Source organism: Otolemur garnettii, unplaced genomic scaffold, assembly GCF_000181295.1.
Source record: "Otolemur garnettii isolate 467f Iridium unplaced genomic scaffold, OtoGar3 scaffold00153, whole genome shotgun sequence".
Classification (NCBI taxonomy): domain Eukaryota; kingdom Metazoa; phylum Chordata; class Mammalia; order Primates; family Galagidae; genus Otolemur; species Otolemur garnettii.
The window spans coordinates 599237-608794 of NW_003852548.1; the positions used below are offsets into that span (position 1 = coordinate 599237).

The 9558-nt window shown below is 41.7% G+C and overlaps 1 pseudogene; it reads right to left on the bottom strand.

Annotated features, from left to right (window-relative positions):
- Positions 1–1111: 1111 nt before the first annotated feature.
- Positions 1112–1768, bottom strand: LOC111728374 (annotated as a pseudogene).
- Positions 1769–9558: the final 7790 nt, after the last annotated feature.

Genomic DNA, 9558 nt, shown 5'->3' on the forward strand with positions numbered 1-9558 from the left:
AGCTATAGGCGCCGAGCCAAAACAGGAATATTTTTTAAGATAAAAACAACTGATATACCTTTAGTCAGACCAAGAAAACAAGAGAGAAGACCCAAGTTAACAAAATCAGAGGTGAAAAATAAGACATTACAGATGATACTTCAGAAATCCAAAGGATCATTAGAGACTAGTATGAGCAACTATATCCCAAATAAATTGTAAAACCTAGAAGAAATGGATAAATTCCTAGACATATACAGTTTACAAAGATTAAACCAGGAAGAAATTTAAAACCTGAATAAACTAATAACATATAATGAGACCAAAGCAGTAATAAAAAGTCTCCCATCAAAGAAAAGTCCAGGACTCAATGACTTCACTGCTGAATTCTACTAATTCAAAGAACTAAGTCCAATGTTACTTAAAGTGTCCAAAAAATCAAGGAGGCAGGAATACTCTTATTCTCGTTCTGTGAGGCCTGTATCACCATGATACCAAAACCAGACAAAACACAAGAACAACAACAAAAAAAAAACCCAAATCTTGTAGGCCAATATTTCTGATGAATATAGATGCAAAAAAAATTTCTCAACAAAATAAAAGCAAGCCAAATTCAACAGCACAGCTCGGTGCCCATAGCCCAGTGGTTAGGGCACCAGCCACATACCTGAGGCTGGTGGGTTCAAATCTGATCCAGGCCTGCTAAACAAAAATGACAACTGCAATAAGAAAAAAAAAAATTGAACAGCATATTAAAAAGATTATCCATCATGATCAAGTGGGATTCATCCCCAGGATGCAAAGAAGAATCAACATACATAAATCAATGTAATACATCATATCAACAGAATGTAAAACAAAAACCATATGATCATTTCAATTGATACTCAAAAAAATTCAATAAAATTCAACATTCCTTCATGGTTTTTTTTTGTTGTTGTTGTTTGTTTGTTTGTTTTCTTTGTTGAGTATAGGGAACTTTATTGATGTTACATGACAAGGTGGGGTTCCCTAGGGCCCTCCCATTCTTCAGGGGATCTGGTGTGGAAACTGTGTCAAGGGGAGATTCTTGGTGATCTGGGGGACTGAGTAGGCAGGGGCACCTCAGCAACTGAGGGCCTCTCTCTTCCTCTCATGCTCTGGCTGGGGCTGGTGGTCCAAGGGTGGTCCATGTGGGCCATAAGGTCCACCACCTGTTGCTGTAGCCAAATTCATTGTCATACCAGGCAATGAGTTTCACAAAGTGGTTGTTGAGGGCAATGCCAGGCCCAGCATCAAAGAAGGAAAAATGGGTGTCACTGTTGAAGTTGGAGATGGCCTGATGCCAGGTGTAGCCCAGGATGCCCTTGAGGGAGCCCTCCAATGCCTGCTTTACCACCTTCTTAATATCATCGTATTTGGTAGCCTTCTCCAGACCACAAGTAAGGTCCACGACCAACATGTTGGCAATGGGGACATGGAAGGCCATTCCAGTGAGCTTCCCATTCAGCTCAGGGATGACTTTATCCACAGCCTTAGCTGCACCAGTCAAAGCAGGGATGATGTTCTGGGTGGCAGTGATGGCATGGACTATGGTTATGAGTCCCACCACAATTCTGAAGTTGTCATAGATGACCTTGCCCAAGGGGGCTCAGCAGTTGGTGGTGCCGGAGGCATTGCTGACAATGGTGAAGCTGTTTTCATACTTCTCATAGTTCACACCCGTTACAAACATGGGGGCATCAGCAGAAGGGGCAGAGGTGATGACCCTTTTGGCAACCCCCTGAAGGTGAGTCCCAACCTTCTCCATGATGGTAAAGATGCCAGTCGACTCCACAACATAGTCAGTGCCTGCCTCACCCTATTTTATTTTGGTGGGATCTCACTCCTGGAAGATGGTTATGGGATTTCCATTGATGACAAACTTTTTGTTCCAGCCTTGACTGTGCCATGGAATTTGCCATGGTGGAATTATACTAGAACATGTAGACCATGTAGTTGAGGTCAATGAAGGGGTCATTGATGGCAACAATATCCACTTTGCCAGAGTTAAAATCAGCTTGGTGACCAGGTGCCCAATATGGTTAAAGCCGTTTTATTCACTTTCACCATGGTACCTTAGGGATGCAGCTGGCACTGCACAAGAAGATGCAGCTGTTTGTCCAACAGGAGGACCCGAGACCTCCTTTCATGTTGAAAACTCTTTTCTTTTCTTTTTTTGAGACAGAGCCTCAAGCTATTCCCCTGGGTAGAGTGCTGTGAAATCACAGCTCACAGCAACCTCCAACTCCTAGGCTCAAGCGATTCTCCTGCCTCAGCCTCCCAAGTAGCTGTGACCACAGGCACCTGCCACAATGCCCAGCTATTTTTTGGTTGCAGCTGTCACTGTTATTTGGTGGGCCTGGGCTGGATTTGAACCTGCCACCTTAAGTGTATGTGGCTAGCGCCTTAGCCACTTGAGCCATAGGCACCGAGCCCATGTTGAAAACTCTTACAACATTGGGTATGGAAGGAACTTACCTCAACACAATAAAAGCTATATATGACAGACCCACAGCTAGTCTCATACTGAATGGGGCAAAACCGAAAACCTTTCCTCCAAGATCTAGAACAAGGATGCCCACCTTAACTATTGTTATTCAACATAGTACTGGAAGTTCTAGCTAGAGCAGACAAGGGAAAGAAATAAAGCACGTTCAAATTGGAAAGGAAGAAGTCAAATTAACCTTGTTTGTAGACAATATGATCTTATATCTAGAGAAACCTGAAGATTCCACAGAAAAACCCAATTAGAACAGATCCAAAAATTCAGTAGAGTTTCAGGTTACAATAGCAACATACAAAAGTCAGTAGCATTTCTATATGTTAATAGTAAACAATCTGAAAAACAAACTAAGAAAGTAATCCCATTTACAATAGCTAGAAATAAAAGAAAATACCCAGGAATAAACTTAACCCCCCCAAAGTGAAAAATCTCTATAATGAAAACTATGAAACATTGATGAAAGAAATAGAAGAGGAGGCCACATGGTGACTTACACCTGTAATCCTAGCACTCTGGGAGGCCAAGGCAGGTGGATTGCTTGAGCTCAGGAGTTCCAGACCAGTCTGAGCAAGAGTGAAATCCCATCTCTAAAAATAGCCAGGTGTTGTGGTGGGCACCTGTAGTCTCAGCACCCAGGCTGAGGCAAAAGGATTGCTTGTGTTCAAGAGTTTGAGGTTGCTGTGAGCTAAGATGCCACCACACTCTACCAAGGGTAACAAAGTGACTCTGTCTTTAAAAAAAAGAAGAAGAAGAAAAGAAGAGAAATTAAAGAGGACACAAAAACATGGAAAGATAGTCCATGTTCTTGGATTGGAAGAATCAATATCTTTTAAATGTCCATACTACTTGACACAATCTACAGATGGCACTAAATTCCCATCAAAATACCAATGACATTCTCCACAGAAATGGAAAAATAACCCTAAAATTTACATGAAAGCACAAAAGACCCTTAATAGCCAGAGCTATCCTGAGCAAAAAGAACAAAACTAAAGGAATCACATTACTCAACTTCAAATTATACTACAGAGCTGTAGCAAGCAAAACAGCATGGTACTGGCAAAAAACAGACACGTAGACCAATAGAATAAAATAGAGAAACCAGAAATAAATCCACACATCTACAGTGAATTTCTCTTTGACAAAGGTGCAAAGAACATACAGTAGGGAAAGGACTGTCTTCTTCAATAAATGGTGCTGGAAAATTGGATATTCATATGCTGAAGAATGAAACTAGATCCTTATTTCTTGCCATATACAAAAATCAAATTAAAATGAATTAAAGACTTAAATCTGAGACCTGACACTATGAAACTACATAAAGAAAGCATTGGAGAAATGCCTCAGGACATGGGCCTGGGCAAGGATTTCTTGAATAATACACCCAACACACAGGCAAACAAAGCAAAATTGGACAAATGAGATCACATCAAGCTAAAATGCTTCTGCACACAGCAAAGGAAACAATCAACAAAGTGAAGAGACAACCCACAGAATGGGAAAAAATATTTGCAAACTACCCTTGGAGAAGAGATTTACAACTAGAATGTATAAGGAACTCCAACAACACAATGGGAAGAAATCAAATAATCTGATTTTAAAATGGGCAACAGATCTGAATAGACGTCTTTCAAAAGAAGACATACAAAAGTCCAACAGGTATAAGAAAAAATGCTCAACATTATTTGTAATCAGAGAAATGCAAATCCAAACTATAATGAGATATCATTTAAACCTCATTAAATGCCTTTTATAAAAAGATGGGCAATAGGCTTGGCACCTGTAGCACAATGGTTATGGCACCAGCCACATACACATAGGCTGGTGGGTTCAAACCCATCCAGGGCTAACTGCAACAACAACAACAAAAAATAGCTGGGCATTGTGGTGGACACCTGTAGCCCCAGCTACTGGGAGGCTGAGGCAAGAAAATCACCTAAGCCCAGGAGTTTGAGGTTGCTGTGAGCTATGATGTCACAGCACTCTACTGAGGGTAACATAGTGAGACTCTGTCTGAAAAAAAAAAAGATGGGCAATAATGAATGCCAGTGAGGATCTGAAGAAAGAGGAACCCTTGTACACTGTTGGTGGGATTGTAAATTAGGTTCAACCACTATGTAAAACAGTATGGAGGTTCCTCAAAAAAACTAAAAATAGAACTACCATATGATCCAGCAATCCACTGCTGGGTATTATATGCAAAGGAGGGAAATTCAGTATATTGAAAAGATATCCGCACCTCATGTTTATTGCAGCACTATTTATAGTAGCCAAGATTTGGAATCAACCTGTGTCCATTAATGGATGAATGGATAAAGAAATTGTGGTACATATATATGATGGAATACTAGGTAGTCAGAAAAAAAGAATGAAATCCCTTCTTTTGCACAACATGGATGGATCTGGGGAACATTATGGTAAGTGAAATAAGCCAAGTATAGAAGGACAAATCTCATATGTTCTCACTAGTATGTGAGTACTAAATATTAAAAAACAATTGATATCATGAAGACTGGAAGTAGAATGATGATTACCAGAGATTGGGAAAGGTAGCAGGGGGAGGGGAATAAAGTGGAGATGGTTAACGGGTGCAAACATATAGTTAGATAGTCAGATAGAATGAGCAATATTTATTTCATTTTTGTTTTGTTTTGTTTTGAGAAAGAGTCTTACTATGTCGCCATTGGTAGAGTGCCATGGCATCACAGCTCACAGCAACTTCGAACTCTTGGGCTTAAGCAATTCTCTTGCCTCAGCCTCCTGAGTAGCTGGGACTACAGGCGCCCACCATAATGCCTGGCTATTTTTTTGTTGTTTAGCTGACCCGGACCAGGTTTGAACCTGCCACCCTTGGTGTATGTGGCTGGCACCATAACCACTGTGCTACAGGCACCAAGCCGAGAATGAACAATATTTGACAGCACCACAAAGTGACTATAATCAACAATAAGTTAGGCTACTATAGTACTTTAAAATAACTGAAAGAGTAGAATTGGAATGTTCCTAACACAAAGAAATGATAAATGCCTGAGGTGCTAGATACTCCAAATTACCCTGATTTTATTAATTCACATTGTATGCATATATCAAAACATCACATGTACACTATAAAGATATACAACTATTCTGTGCCCATAATAATTAACTTAAACAAAAGCAGGGCCAGGCACAGTGGCTTACACCTGTAATCTTAGTACTCTGGGAGGCCAAGGCAGGCAGATTGCCTGTGCTCAGGAGTTCAAGACCAGCCTGAGCAAAATGAGACCCCATCTCTACTAAAAATAGAAAAAAACTAGATGTGTTGTGGTGCGTGCCTGTAGTCCCAACTATTCAGGAGGCTGAGACAAGAGGATCACTTGAGCCCAAGAACTTGAGGTTTCTGTGAGCTATGATGACATGGCACTGTACCCAGGGTGAAAGAGTAAGACTCTGTCTCAAAATAAATAAATAAAAATTAAAAAAAAAACAACAAATTACATCCCTACAATGGTTAAGCTCTGTTGAAATATGGTCCAACATTTTACTATATACTCTTAACTACAAACTTACAACACAAAGGAAAATTTAAAGATTTTACCAGTGGTGAAAACATGTGCCATGGAAGAATAGAAGTGATGTTGATGGACCTGGAAAGAAGCACACTGCTGTTCACACCAAAGGATAAGGATATTACATGGTTGTTACATAAGCCTCCTCCTCAGAAAACTTATATTCAGAGTCAAAGAGAAATTTTCTTGTTGCCAGTCACAGTTCCTACTCATTCTTAACTTCTCAAGTGACCCCCAAATTACTGACCCTTAACTGAAGCCAAGGAAAGAAGATGTATGTGATATTTGTGTGACAGCACAGCCTCAATAATGGTCAGTCAGCTAACTGATTGTAGGGACATATGGACTTTGTATCCAAGGATCAAACCTACTGTGGGCCCCACCACCCACAGCTCTCACTCCATGGACAGCCCTTAAACTTGCACCTGTGACAACCTCCGAGCTTCAGATGACTAGACTGAAGGTCAAGTATTTATCTGACTCAAAAGCAACGAACCCATTGAAACCTATGATTTCACCTGGAAAGAAGAGATTAACTGAGTTGCAATCCACCCTCAGGAATTGAATTAGGAAATAACAAAATTGATTGGTGGCTATGATGGGCCATGTATAAAGAGAAATTATGAAAGATGGTGGCTGATTGGTGGCTATGATGGGCCACGTATAAGGAGAAATTATGAAAGAATGGAAAGTATGAATAAAAGAAGCTATGAAGTACTGAAAAGATACAGAGTGAGGAAATAAACTGATAGATAGAAATAGATACATGGAGAGTAGCTTGAGCATAAAAAGACTGGAGTTAAGTCCTGTGGTCCGTCTTGCAATCTTTCCTTCCACCCTGGCCCCCAATAGAAGCCCAAGATAAATGCTTCAATACTCTGGAAGGAGCTTTTCCTATGCTCATAAATAATACATGTAGAAATATTTTTGTTGTTATGACTAATATTTTTATTTTTGCAGTTTTTGGCCAGGGATGGGTTTGAACCCGCCACCTCTGGTATATGGGGCTGGCGCCCTACTCCTTTGAGCCACAGACACCGCGCCTCATAGGTTTGGCTCTTAACAATCAATGATGACTCCTGAGGCTGGTCCACCCAAGTCTTCTGGGTTTTGCCACTCTGAATAACAACAAATTCTGCCTTCCTTTGATGTTCAAACTACATCTACCAAGATTCAAAAGCTCAACAGTATTTTTGGACCTCAGCTTAGGAAACCAAACAGGCCAAAATTCCACATTTTACAGGGTGGCCATCAAGCTCATGTTCAACTTAAATATTTGGCACATTAACTTTATGGCCACCCTACATATCTACTAGAGAATGCTGCAATAGAAATAGCTAATTGATCAATACACACTAGAACTTTGGGATTCTCTAAACTTGCAAAAGCAGAGGTGGAGCAAGACAGTATCAGTGAATACACACACACACCATCAAACCACTGTTAGAGAAAGGTATCTGGGGGCGGTAATTCAAATTAAGGCAATTGTCACAGACCTCACATCGCCTCTCCCCACTTCTGAGACCCTGGACAGGAAGGTAGAAATCTGGGGGAAAGGAGGCTTTGGAGGCAACACAGGCATGGACTGCCCAGCTCTGGTGTCCTCTCCTTACTTCTCCACACACTGCCCCATGTGAATGCGTGCCATTGGCTTATATTTGAAGTATGGTAATCCATTCTTTTCTTTTGTGCACTAGTATGCTAGAATTGCCATAACAGATACTACAGACTGGGTGGCTTAAACAATAGAATTTATTTTCTTATCATTCTGGAGGCTGGATAGTCCAAGATCAAGGTGCTGGCAGGTTTGAATGCTTCTGAGCCCTCTTTCCTTGGCTTGCAGAAGGCGGTCTTCTCACCATGTCCTCACATGGTCTTCCCTTGTGTGGGAAGAACATGTCTTTCTCTTAACCTCTTCTTATAAGGACACAAGTCAGATTGGCTATGGGCCCACCCATATGATTTCATTTTACTCTAATTACCTCTTTACATTCCCTATTTTCAAATAATAGAAGCATTCTGAGGTAGTAGGAATTAGGATTCTTACATATAAATTCAAGGAGGTGGAGAACAGGACACAACTCAACCCATAACACATTGCTAGAGTGTCAATTTTATATAACAGGGTGTCAGAAGTTTCCTGCCACCCACTTCTTACTTTGACACTGGCAGCCTCCTAATGTTATGACAATGGTGTGAAAGTCATAGGAGCCGCCCATTATTCTGAGGCAAGGATGTGAGAGACCTTTTAGTAGCCTGTAAAAGCTAGAACCCTACTGATATTCCTTGGTGTGACAATCTAGTTCAACTTTGGCTCCCAGAGATGAATGGTTAAAGAACCTTGTTGCTCTGGATCTGGGTAGCTCCAATTATGATTTGCTGGAAAGAAAGGGCACCAATTATCCCAAAAGGAATTTACTCAGAGGAATGGAGATATTAGGATAAGACTCTGTCCCACCACTATGGGGCAAGGGTTGGTGAGCCTGAGGCTTCCCAAGACAAAGCCATTCTGGTGTAGTGTTCCAGTGGAGGGTTGCTCAGCATGGGAATGTGAACCACAGAGCTGCAACCTTTGAAGCTGCGGGAGGGACATCATCTAGATCTGTACAGGGACCCATCTGAACAAGAGCATCTTTACTGACAGAACAATTGTCCACATGACTGGCCAGGATCAGGCTTCAAAAGCCACTCTGGGGAGCTTTGGAAACAAGAGCAGTAGGTGCCTGACTACACTTTCTGGTTCTTGCTGGAGGCAGCTGTAGTGGTTTAAAGCAAGCTCAGAACTAGAGCCACCAGCACTGGCTGGTTCTGCACAGCTGTATCAGCTGCTCAGAGGACATATCCAGCAACTGGTCAATGACCACGACACGATCTGGAGAAGAACAAGCGTCAGTAATTTGCCTAAGGCTACAGGAAGTTATAGCACTAACAGCAGCACCAACTAATTTCTGGCAGTCACATGCTCTGCCAGTCTTTTAAGAGAGTAACTTTTGGGATTGAGGAACAAGATGGCAGCCGAGTAACAGCTTCCTTGCAACTGGGTACAGTGAGCTTGGGGAGAGAAGACTCCAAGCATCTCTGGCTGGGGGGAATCTGCCCAGAAACATTCCTTTGGGGACACAGGGAGTCAGCAAGAGACTTCTGGACCCCATGAGGAGGATAAAAGCAGTGGAGAACCAGCAAGTGGTTGCGTGTGTTCATTCAGTTCAGTCTAATTCCGCTGGCAGCTGACTCATCAAAACCCTAGTCCAGAGGCACAGTAACTTAAAGAGCAAAAGGAAGTGAAAGGAAAATTAGGGCAAGGAAACAGATAAAGAAATCACTCATAACAAAGAATCAGCAGAAAAATCCTAGCAACATGAAAAACCAGGCCAGAGCAACCCCTCCCCCCAAGGAACTGTGAGGTAGGTATTGCAGAGGATTCCACCTATAAAGAAATGTTAGGGCTCGGCGCCTGTGGCTCAAGCAGCTAAGGCGCCAGCCACATACACTTAAGGTGGCGGGTTC